The sequence below is a fragment of the Ochotona princeps genome, chromosome 1 (genome assembly GCF_030435755.1).
Source record: "Ochotona princeps isolate mOchPri1 chromosome 1, mOchPri1.hap1, whole genome shotgun sequence".
NCBI classification, from domain to species: Eukaryota; Metazoa; Chordata; class Mammalia; order Lagomorpha; family Ochotonidae; genus Ochotona; species Ochotona princeps.
Window position 1 is genome coordinate 68,574,007 of NC_080832.1, and position 9,316 is coordinate 68,583,322.

The window sequence follows — 9,316 nt, forward strand, 5'->3', positions numbered from 1 at the left end:
GCTATAGTAGGATGATCCCACAATATCTATGAGTTATGGGTAAGAGGATGAGACCATGTGGCTTGACATCTGACTTCTGAAAGAAGTTCTTTTCAACAAGGTCAGTGATGGGGCACAGTGATATAGATGGGCCTGGGGCAGGGGCACATTATAATGCAATTCTTATTCTAAAAAGTACCTGCTACTTTTTTGTCTGCAATATACAAATGTCATATGGCTCCAGCTAATGGATTAGCCTCCATTTATTTTATTTATTTTTATTATTTTTTGATGTTTATATAGTTAATCAGGGTAGGAAGAATCGCGGATTAGGGGAAAGTGAGTGAGACCATTGTTTCCAAATTTTCATTTTTTACTCTTGTACCTAGGGAAGGTGGGGAGATAAGGGGGGAGGTAGCATTCAGCCTCCCAACCACCTCAGTACTCAGAGATGGGGAACAGCCATCCAATATCCCAGGGTCCCCAATGCAGAGCATGCTTTGATGGTTCTGCTTAAGTGGTTTCAACAGTTCTTAAATGTTGATCTCACTGCTCCAAGGATGAGGAAATGCTTCCAATGCCCATTGGCTGACCCAGTCCACCTTAGAGATTTCATTCACCAAAATATTTGCTGTCAACACTTGGCTGGAGTAATTGTCCAATTTGTTCTGCTTTGCTTCCTCTGCTATGGCACCAGATGTCCTCTGCAGGACCCAATGGACTGCTATGTCCTCCATGTGCAAAAGAGACCTTGTCTGAGATGATCACAGACCTGACTCTTGTGTGTGCTTGCCAGTGTGGCGTCTGGCTCCATCTGTCACCCACATCAGCCTGTGCACACTGGTCATTGCAATTCCTGGGTTAGTTCTGTCTCCAGCGCTCTCTTACACAAACCAATGGATGCTGCAGCCCAGAGCAATCCAGTGCAGTACACACCCTGACCTCATATACACCAGTGGGCACTGCAGCCTAGGCAGAGTGACCACAAATAATAATCCCCAGCCTCGACCCCAGCTGTGGTTCCTGTGCTTGCCAGTGTGTGTAGCAGACTAGTTCAGACTAGTCCAATCTGTCTGTCCCACATCCCATTCAGTTCTCTTACACATCAGTGGGCCTTGAATTCGAGTTCAATTGAACCAACTCCACTGTCCAGCCCAGACTCATGCTGGCAGGTGCCACCACCTGCCTAGCTGGACCCACCCCCAGCCATTTAGATTGAATAGAACCATTCTCACTGTGGTGTAATCCCAGAAGAAACAAATTCTAGATGTCCTGCTGGGTCTTTAGCCTCTTTTCCCTGGATGAAATCTGAAAATTGTGAGCTCCACTGAACTTGCATAGGCTTCCATTCATGGTTCGAATTTTGAAGTAGTCTTGACTCTAGGAGTGAAATTGAGATTCAAGGGCTCAAGGGACTGAACAAGTTTCTCAAACAAGGATGCAGTAGAAGTCCTTCTCCAACCTGAATGTTTCCTTGGAACAGAAGACACTAAAAGATTCCAAGAAGGGATCCCCCTCCAAGGCAGCCAGACCCCCTGCCTGTTCATTGAATTTACTCTTCAAAAGAAAGAGCTAATAAATAAATCATGGATAAGTAATAACCACGTTTATTTATCAAAGCATTTTAGGCAAAACAAAATGTTCTTGGGAGGGTACAAAAAACTCATTTTGCTAAATCTAAAAGGTCAAATTGTCAATTACTTTCTTCTTTTCCATTCAAGGGTACATTACAATTATTTCGTTTTGTGATTTAACAACATGCAATTAGTTCATGCAGAAGATACGAAAGCAAACTGTGTCACTTACAAACGTCAGTGTATACAACTTTTAAAAAGTTATTCCGTCTTCATCTTTTAATATTATTCACGAGATGAAGGACACTACATAATGATCACGAATCCATTTAGCAAGAAGAGCTCACCTTATCAGTTCATTTTGCTCACCTTCTAAAAAATGGTTCTTTTTGTTGCAATTTGTAGTCTTTTTCATTTCAATTCCATTTATTACGGCTGTGATTTTTGTAATTTCTTGCTTTCTTATCATTTTTATAAGTCCTTGAGATACACTACTAGAAAGACATTTCTACTTTTTGTAAACACCTAATGTTATAAATCTCCCTGTTTTTGCTACATCTCATGGGTTTTGATGTTTCTGTTTTTGTTTTGATTTCTTGAAAAAGTCATTTTCCTTATTGCTTTCCTCAGTGGCATATAGATCATACAGTAACATTTTGTTCAACAAGGTTTTTTATTTTCTTTTTCATTTATTCAATGACACACTGATCATTTAGTAGTATGTTATTTAGCCTCTTGTTGTTTTAAATTTTGCAGTTTTATTCCTGTTGTTGCTTTTATTTTGTGACTTTTCATTTAAGGGCATGTGTAGTAACTGTGTAATAGAGATTATAGTACCAAGATGTGGAGATACAATGCAGTATGCACCTCTATTTCCAAATCAAAGATGGACCCCTGATGAAACTGTTAAATACATATATATATGTATATGTATTTAAATATATTTATTATATAGATATATATAAATATATATCTATATAATTTGATTTTATTTTTACTGCAATGTCAGAAATACAGAGAGGAAGAGAGGAGGAGAAACAGAGAGGAAAATCTTGTGTCAACAGTGATTCACTCCCCAAGTGACTGCAACTGATACAAAGCCAGGAGCTCGGAGTTTCTTCCACGTCTCCCACATGGGTGCAGGGTCCCAAGGCTTTGGGGCTGTCCTTGACTGCTTTCCCAGGCCACAAGCAAGGAGCTGAATTGGAAGTGGGGCTGCTGGGATTAGAACCGGCATCTATAAGGGATTCCAGCATGTTCAAGGCAAGGACTTCAGCCACTAGGTCACTGCGTCGGACCCTAAATATATCTTCAATAGAATCCTGAACTTTCTGCCATTGTCCGTATCGACATTGTCAGGATATATTTAAATAGCAGGATCATGAACGTATGAATGTTTGTGAAGGACTATACTATTTCAATGATAAAGGGGAAATTAGTGGAAGGAGAGGAGTTGGAGAAGAAAAATTCCAGATTCTATGGAAGTATAGAATAAATTTTTTAAAAATTAACAAAAAAGCTATTCTATATATTATTTACATTTGTGTGACTAATAAAGTTGATGCAACCAAAAGGTCATTGATACTCATTTGTTAGTCATTATACTTTTTTTGAAATATATGTTTATTTTTATTGAAAAGGCATATTTACAGAGAAAAGAAGAGACACAGCAGAAGATCCTCCATCTGCTAATTCACTCTCCAAGTGACCTCAACGGCCAGAGCTGAACTGATCCAAGCCAGGAGCCAGGAGTTTCCTCTGGGTCTTCCACATGCATTCAGGGTCCCAAGATCTTGGGTCATCCTCCACTGTTTTCCCAGGCCATAAACAGAGCTAGATGGGAAGTGGGGTGGCTGGGGCAAGAAGTAGGCCCCATAAAAGATGCTGACGCTTGCAGGTGAAGAATCAGCCAATTGCACCATCATGCTGTACCGTCATTATATTCCTTAAGATGAAGGAAAGTCCTCTAAGTGTTAGGCTAGCAAATAATTTAACTTAATGATAAAGATACATCCATTTTAATTTTTATAGCGTTATAGTATAGAAAAAAATGTTAAAACTACATTAGGGTAAATTTCCAACTGAAAGATGTGAAACCTATAACACAAATAGAGTTTTAAAAACACGAAATTGTCCTAAGATACCAAGTATACATTTACATATGTGTAACATTTATTTAAACACACACATGTTCAGTGTATTTATATTGCACAATATATGTTTCTGTAAAATGGTATATTTGTGAATAATAATTTATGTAAAACACAATTTATTTAAACATATATAAGTATATATTCATATCATATATATGTCAATCTATAATCATAAATAGATTTTAAAGAACAATAAATTTGATTGTTATTGTGAGAGTTAAACTATATGTTTTTATATCACACTATTTCCTTTTAGGAAATTCAATAGCAGTGGTAAATAAATATAAAGGATAATTAAAATTTTCAACCCATTTAATTACTTCAAAACTTCTCCTCAGTTTCTCCTTAGTAAGACTTTATATTAATAGCTACTTAGGTTTTAAATCTCACCATTCATTTGTATGATCCTAATTAGCAGAATAACTTACATCCATAAATTTAAAAATTCAGAATGAAGGCACTTGAAAAGAAGATGCGCGAAGGGCTGAAATAGTCCATTCTTGCCTTAAAAAAATAGAAAATAAAAGGAAACATGCAAGTAAAAATTGACTACAAATTCTTCTGTTACTATGAATAAACAGTGTGAGGACATACATTCCCATGATGTTTTTTGTTTTATTTTGTGTAATTAAACAATTTCTTCTCCTGTTCTTAAGCAAGATTTATCTTCCTACTGTGTTCTTCTTGGTAAGCTTGATTTATAGCCTCTGAATACAAAGGAGCTAGTTTCAGATGACCCTGGAATATGATGTCAGCCAGGAGAAACCAAAAATCTGCATATTGAGAATTAATTGTTCTCATAGTCGCAGAATAGATATAACAGTCTCACTTGTTTGCATAATGCTTCAGTTTCCCCAATGACATGCTTACAGATACATATTTATAAATGTGTCCTATTAAGGCACTTGTGAAAACAACAACTTAATGTCACAAAATAACAACATGCAGCTCACACAAGCTATTCCCTCCATGTCAGTTAATGATCAAGTCCTCATCCCCCAAACAGTCGCTGATTCTCTTCACGTCCTGCCCCCTCAGGTGCTTTCAATCCTATGTTTTGTATATCCCCTCCTGCTCAGATTTTATATAGCTCTGTTTCTAGTTTGTATTATGGAGAAAATAGATAAGCATATTGAATATGCTTTCTCAAAGTGCATGAACTAGTTCATCTGCTCTGTGAGCCCCTACTTCCCACAAGATTATCCAGGCATCCAAGCCCTTCTGTTTTGCGAATCGAGATTTGGAGAATGTCTGCTATCAATGGACAGAACACTTCTAACACCTGAGTAAGACACCACATTATGCGCAGATGATCTTGAGGAAGGAAATCCCAGTGGCCTTGGCATACATAAAGTACCTCAATGACTTCAAAATTAGGAAGAAATATTCAGTGAAAGGAATAGTTTACAAGAAGTCACAGCAGAAAATATGAACAATGAGGTGTTAGGTCTGAAATAGTACCCTGGAGAAGAATGTGTGTGAACCCTCAGCAGAACAAGTCTAGAACAGTGTTGACTCACTTGAAGAACAGAAGTCAGAAAGGCTTGCCCTTAAATATTTTATTTAAAAATATGATAAAATATAGAATGAGCTTAGTTAAAAATTATTAACATATGTCATAAAAAAATGGAATAATCCAAATGAATATCTCAGTATCCACTTTGTGGTAATAAATAGGGGAAAAAAGAAATCAACAAAAAATGGTATCTTTGAGTAAGGGAAAATTGATTTTTAAAGATGATTTATAGTTTATAGATTATAATAGTATATGGGGAATATATTCCCTTCAAGTTTATTGTGTATATATGTATATATGTGTGTATACATACATATGCGTATGTGTATGCATATATTGTCCGTATATAATGTGTGTATATGTGTGTGTGTGTGTGTGTGTGTGTGTGTGTGTGTGTCCTGGTCCCTCAAAATTCTAAGGGTGTACTTTCTTCCTTATTAAGCCATATTTCTGAAAAAATTGGATTAGTGTAAAATATTTTTGTTGTAACTCCCTGTCATCACCGTTGGAATAGGTATTTATAAAATGAAGTACTTTAACACAAGAAAGTCTATAAAAACTATTCATGTAAGACCATGTGCAAGAAAAACATCCTTAGTAATTCTTTGCAAAGAAAATTTTCAACATTTTTCTAGGAATACAACAAATATCTTTTCAGATTCCACCTTTCTAAATGTCAAACCTTAAAGAAGAGTATCTAATTATACACTATTTATGTTATAACACAAGAGGAACATTTGACTCTAAAATAAGAAAAGGTCCATTTTTAACTACTTGAGAGCATTGAGAACCTTCAGTCACCACTGACATTCCATTTACACACCACACCCATTTCATAAGAAAAATGGTGTGCTAGTGCTTGTGTATAATATTCTGTTTTTAGTCTCCTACAAAGCAAATGCTATTTTTACAGTATAAATGACCAAAGAAATGAATAGTTCTCCCAATTTTTGCATACTGAAAATGTGGTCATTATTAGAAAATGTCACTGTACCAGAACAAATAACAGCCCTTAGACACGTATTACATTTTAATTGTTTGCCATTTAGAGAAATACTTAAATCTCACTGTTTTCACCATCACATTCGGAGACCAAAACTTGTGTTTCGGCTCTCCTATGTAGAGTAGGTAATAGTTTGTCTTCATTGTAGAGGGAAGATCCTTTTCTTGAAACCTGAATTAGTCTAGGAAAAAAATCATCCTAATTTGTAGAAAATTATTGAAAATTCTCACGCTGGGACTGTATGGATGGAAAACAGACTTCTCAACCAGCTGCTAGGGAGAACTCTATTCCTCGCTTCCTTACTTTCCTGCTACTTGCCAGCCAGGATCAGCCTTCCTGCTTGCAACAGCAGATTTCCTCTCCCCCAGAGAGATGTATGTGGCACAGAACTATCTGCATCCAAAATTCTCTGCAGGGCTAGGGCAATCCTTGAGATGAATGGTTAGCTCTTTGAGTGGAGCAGCACCAGTTCTTGAGACACCATCTGGTGAAATGTGACCAAACAATGCTGAAACCAGGACAGATAGGATAACAACAACACTACAAGCTAAACCTGGTGATGATGGGAGACTTTATGCAAATGTAATTGAACGTGTTGCTCAGTTGTGACCCTTCCATCTGATACAATGGTTCACAGATGGACTTGATAGACAGTATCATCAGGTTTTTGGATACAAAGGAGCTATCACTATGACGCCTCAGAGACACTAAGCATGGAAATCTAAATAGGGGCAGGGTGTTACCAGGCTGCAATTTTGTACGTAGAAGTTATCAGTAAAAGCAAGATCATTTAAAATGACCGATATTTTAGTAATCCCAACACCATTGTCCATTCCTCTGTTATGAGATACCTAAGGTTTTGCTAGTAGACCAGTAAATGGTCGCTTCTCCCTAAATGGTTACCATGCAATTTGAGTGTTGGTTTGCTGAATTTCTTTCTTTTTCCCAATTCTTTTCAACATCTGAAAAGCTGTAGATTAATGATTTAGTTTTGAATCCTTCCCCACCATCACCAATTAGTATAGGGAATCTAGAAAAAGAAAAAAATACTTAACCAGGAAAGCACCACAGGTTGATCACGTGTAGTATATACATAAGGGAAGAACAAAATAAGTGCCAGGAAGCAATTCTCCAGCAGTTGGAATGAGTTATAAATGTGAGGTAGTTGGAAATTAAATGCTAACAGACAGTGAGAGTAAATTGGCAAACCTATAAAAAGAACCCAAATAGCACATGGCTAGGCAATGAAAGAAGATCCTTTAACATGTAGGAAACAAAGCAAGCAATCCCAAGGGTAGGACTTCACTCAGAGAAAAAGAATAGAGAAAAGAGACACGCAATGAAGAATTATCTTTTGCCAATTTCCTTGACAATGAAATATTTTCTCCATAGAAGGAGTACAAGAAAGAACTCATGAGGGCATTGTAGACATACTTCATTCTGCAACAAAGAGAACGGAAAACATTTCACTAGAAATATCTCTCTCTCTCTCTCTCTCTCTCTCTCTCTCTCTCACACACACACACACACACACACACACACACACACCCTCTGCTTTGGGACTTCAATTGAAACGCTAATATATTCAGTGATAAGTAATGACAGAATCACCTTAGATATCTTAGTAGCATAGCTTCAAACATATTAAATGCACCTAGAAATTCAAACCACCACTGTCTATTTTTCTACAGTTCTATGACACAAATATAATCTTTAGTGCTTCTCAGTAAACCAGCACACACAAATTTATCTATATTTTTTCTCCTTACAGGTTGGTTCAAAAATGAGAGGAAAATTGACTAGCTTTATAGCAAAGGGTTTGGGGAACAATCCTTTGCAATCACTGAATGGAGAAATAAAATCCAGAGTTCCCATTTACCCAAACATCTGAAATAATGAGCTGTGCCTATAGGTACAAAGAAGATATTGTGCTACTTGGTAGAAACTGTGAAAAACATAATTCTTCCAAAAAGTGTATAAACTGTAAAGAATCTAGGAAAAGGAAATACATAGAAAATGTGATTTTGGTCAGGACTGAGTTTATTGAAAGTAACCTCAAAGAGCATGAGTCAATTCTCCCTAGTTGTTCAGTGCTCTGTTTTGGAAATCAGTGTGGATGACTCAAAGGCAACACACATCCTGTGGAAGGTGAATTTACTTGTTTGTTTTGTTGTTGCTATTTTTGTTTGCTATAGTTAAATAGATATGGCATGAGGATCACTGTTGCAGTAACTAAATACCACTACAAATCTGATCTAGGGACCGAGATTTACATGTCTGTTCTAGAAGGAGAATCACAGAACATATTCCTAACAGACACACACGTTCACTTTATATAATGGAACAATAACCAGAGATACCTGTGGCTAACACGTATTGAATCTGTTCTGCGTGCCAGACAGCATTAAACTTAGTGTATGGACAATTATTTTCATTTTCAAAATAATCCTGTGTGCAAGACATATCACTCACAGACCAGTCAGCAAGCAGAAACCATGTCATTATTTTATCTGAGATAATTTAATAGGAAGAATTCCTAATTATATACTGAAGAATGAAAAAAAAATCAGAAAGAAAACAGAAGATAAGAACTACCCCCAATAAGGCAAGGAGACAGATGGAAGAGTTTGCAGTTATTTAATTTTAAGAGCTTGAACAAAAGACTTTGAGGAGTTAAAAGTGAGATTTCTAAAGACAGAAACACTGCCTGGCTGATACTAGTATTACTGATGAAGTTCATTGAAATTGCAACTGCCATGTAATATGAAATCATCTTATATTATGATAACACTATGTCACCTTCATTAGGGTAAAAAGAATCGCTGATGTGAAGCTAAGGAAAACAGAAAGGAAGTTTAAGATGTGTCCATTTCTTCTTATTCCCAGTCTTTGAATAGTGTTCCCTCCTAATAGGTCCTAACACAAGAAAAGACTACAGAGCAGAAATGTCCCAGCCTCAACATAAGAGGGTACAGTACAGAAAGAGGGTATGAAGACAAGAAGTGATAGTTATGTCACTGGCATAGGAGGTGCAAGCAAATATTCTTATTTGACAGATGAAGGAACAACAAAGTGTCTCATGCAAAGTCTC

The 9,316-nt window shown here is 36.7% G+C and overlaps 1 long non-coding RNA gene across 1 annotated transcript; it reads left to right on the forward strand.

Moving 5' to 3' along the window:
• The first annotated feature begins 1,270 nt into the window (after positions 1 to 1,270).
• On the forward strand, positions 1,271 to 8,103 carry LOC131481678 (uncharacterized). The gene is made up of 3 exons (XR_009246499.1): positions 1,271 to 1,573; positions 1,701 to 1,789; positions 7,997 to 8,103. It is a non-coding gene; the product is annotated as an uncharacterized LOC131481678 (long non-coding RNA).
• The last annotated feature ends 1,213 nt before the right edge of the window (positions 8,104 to 9,316 follow it).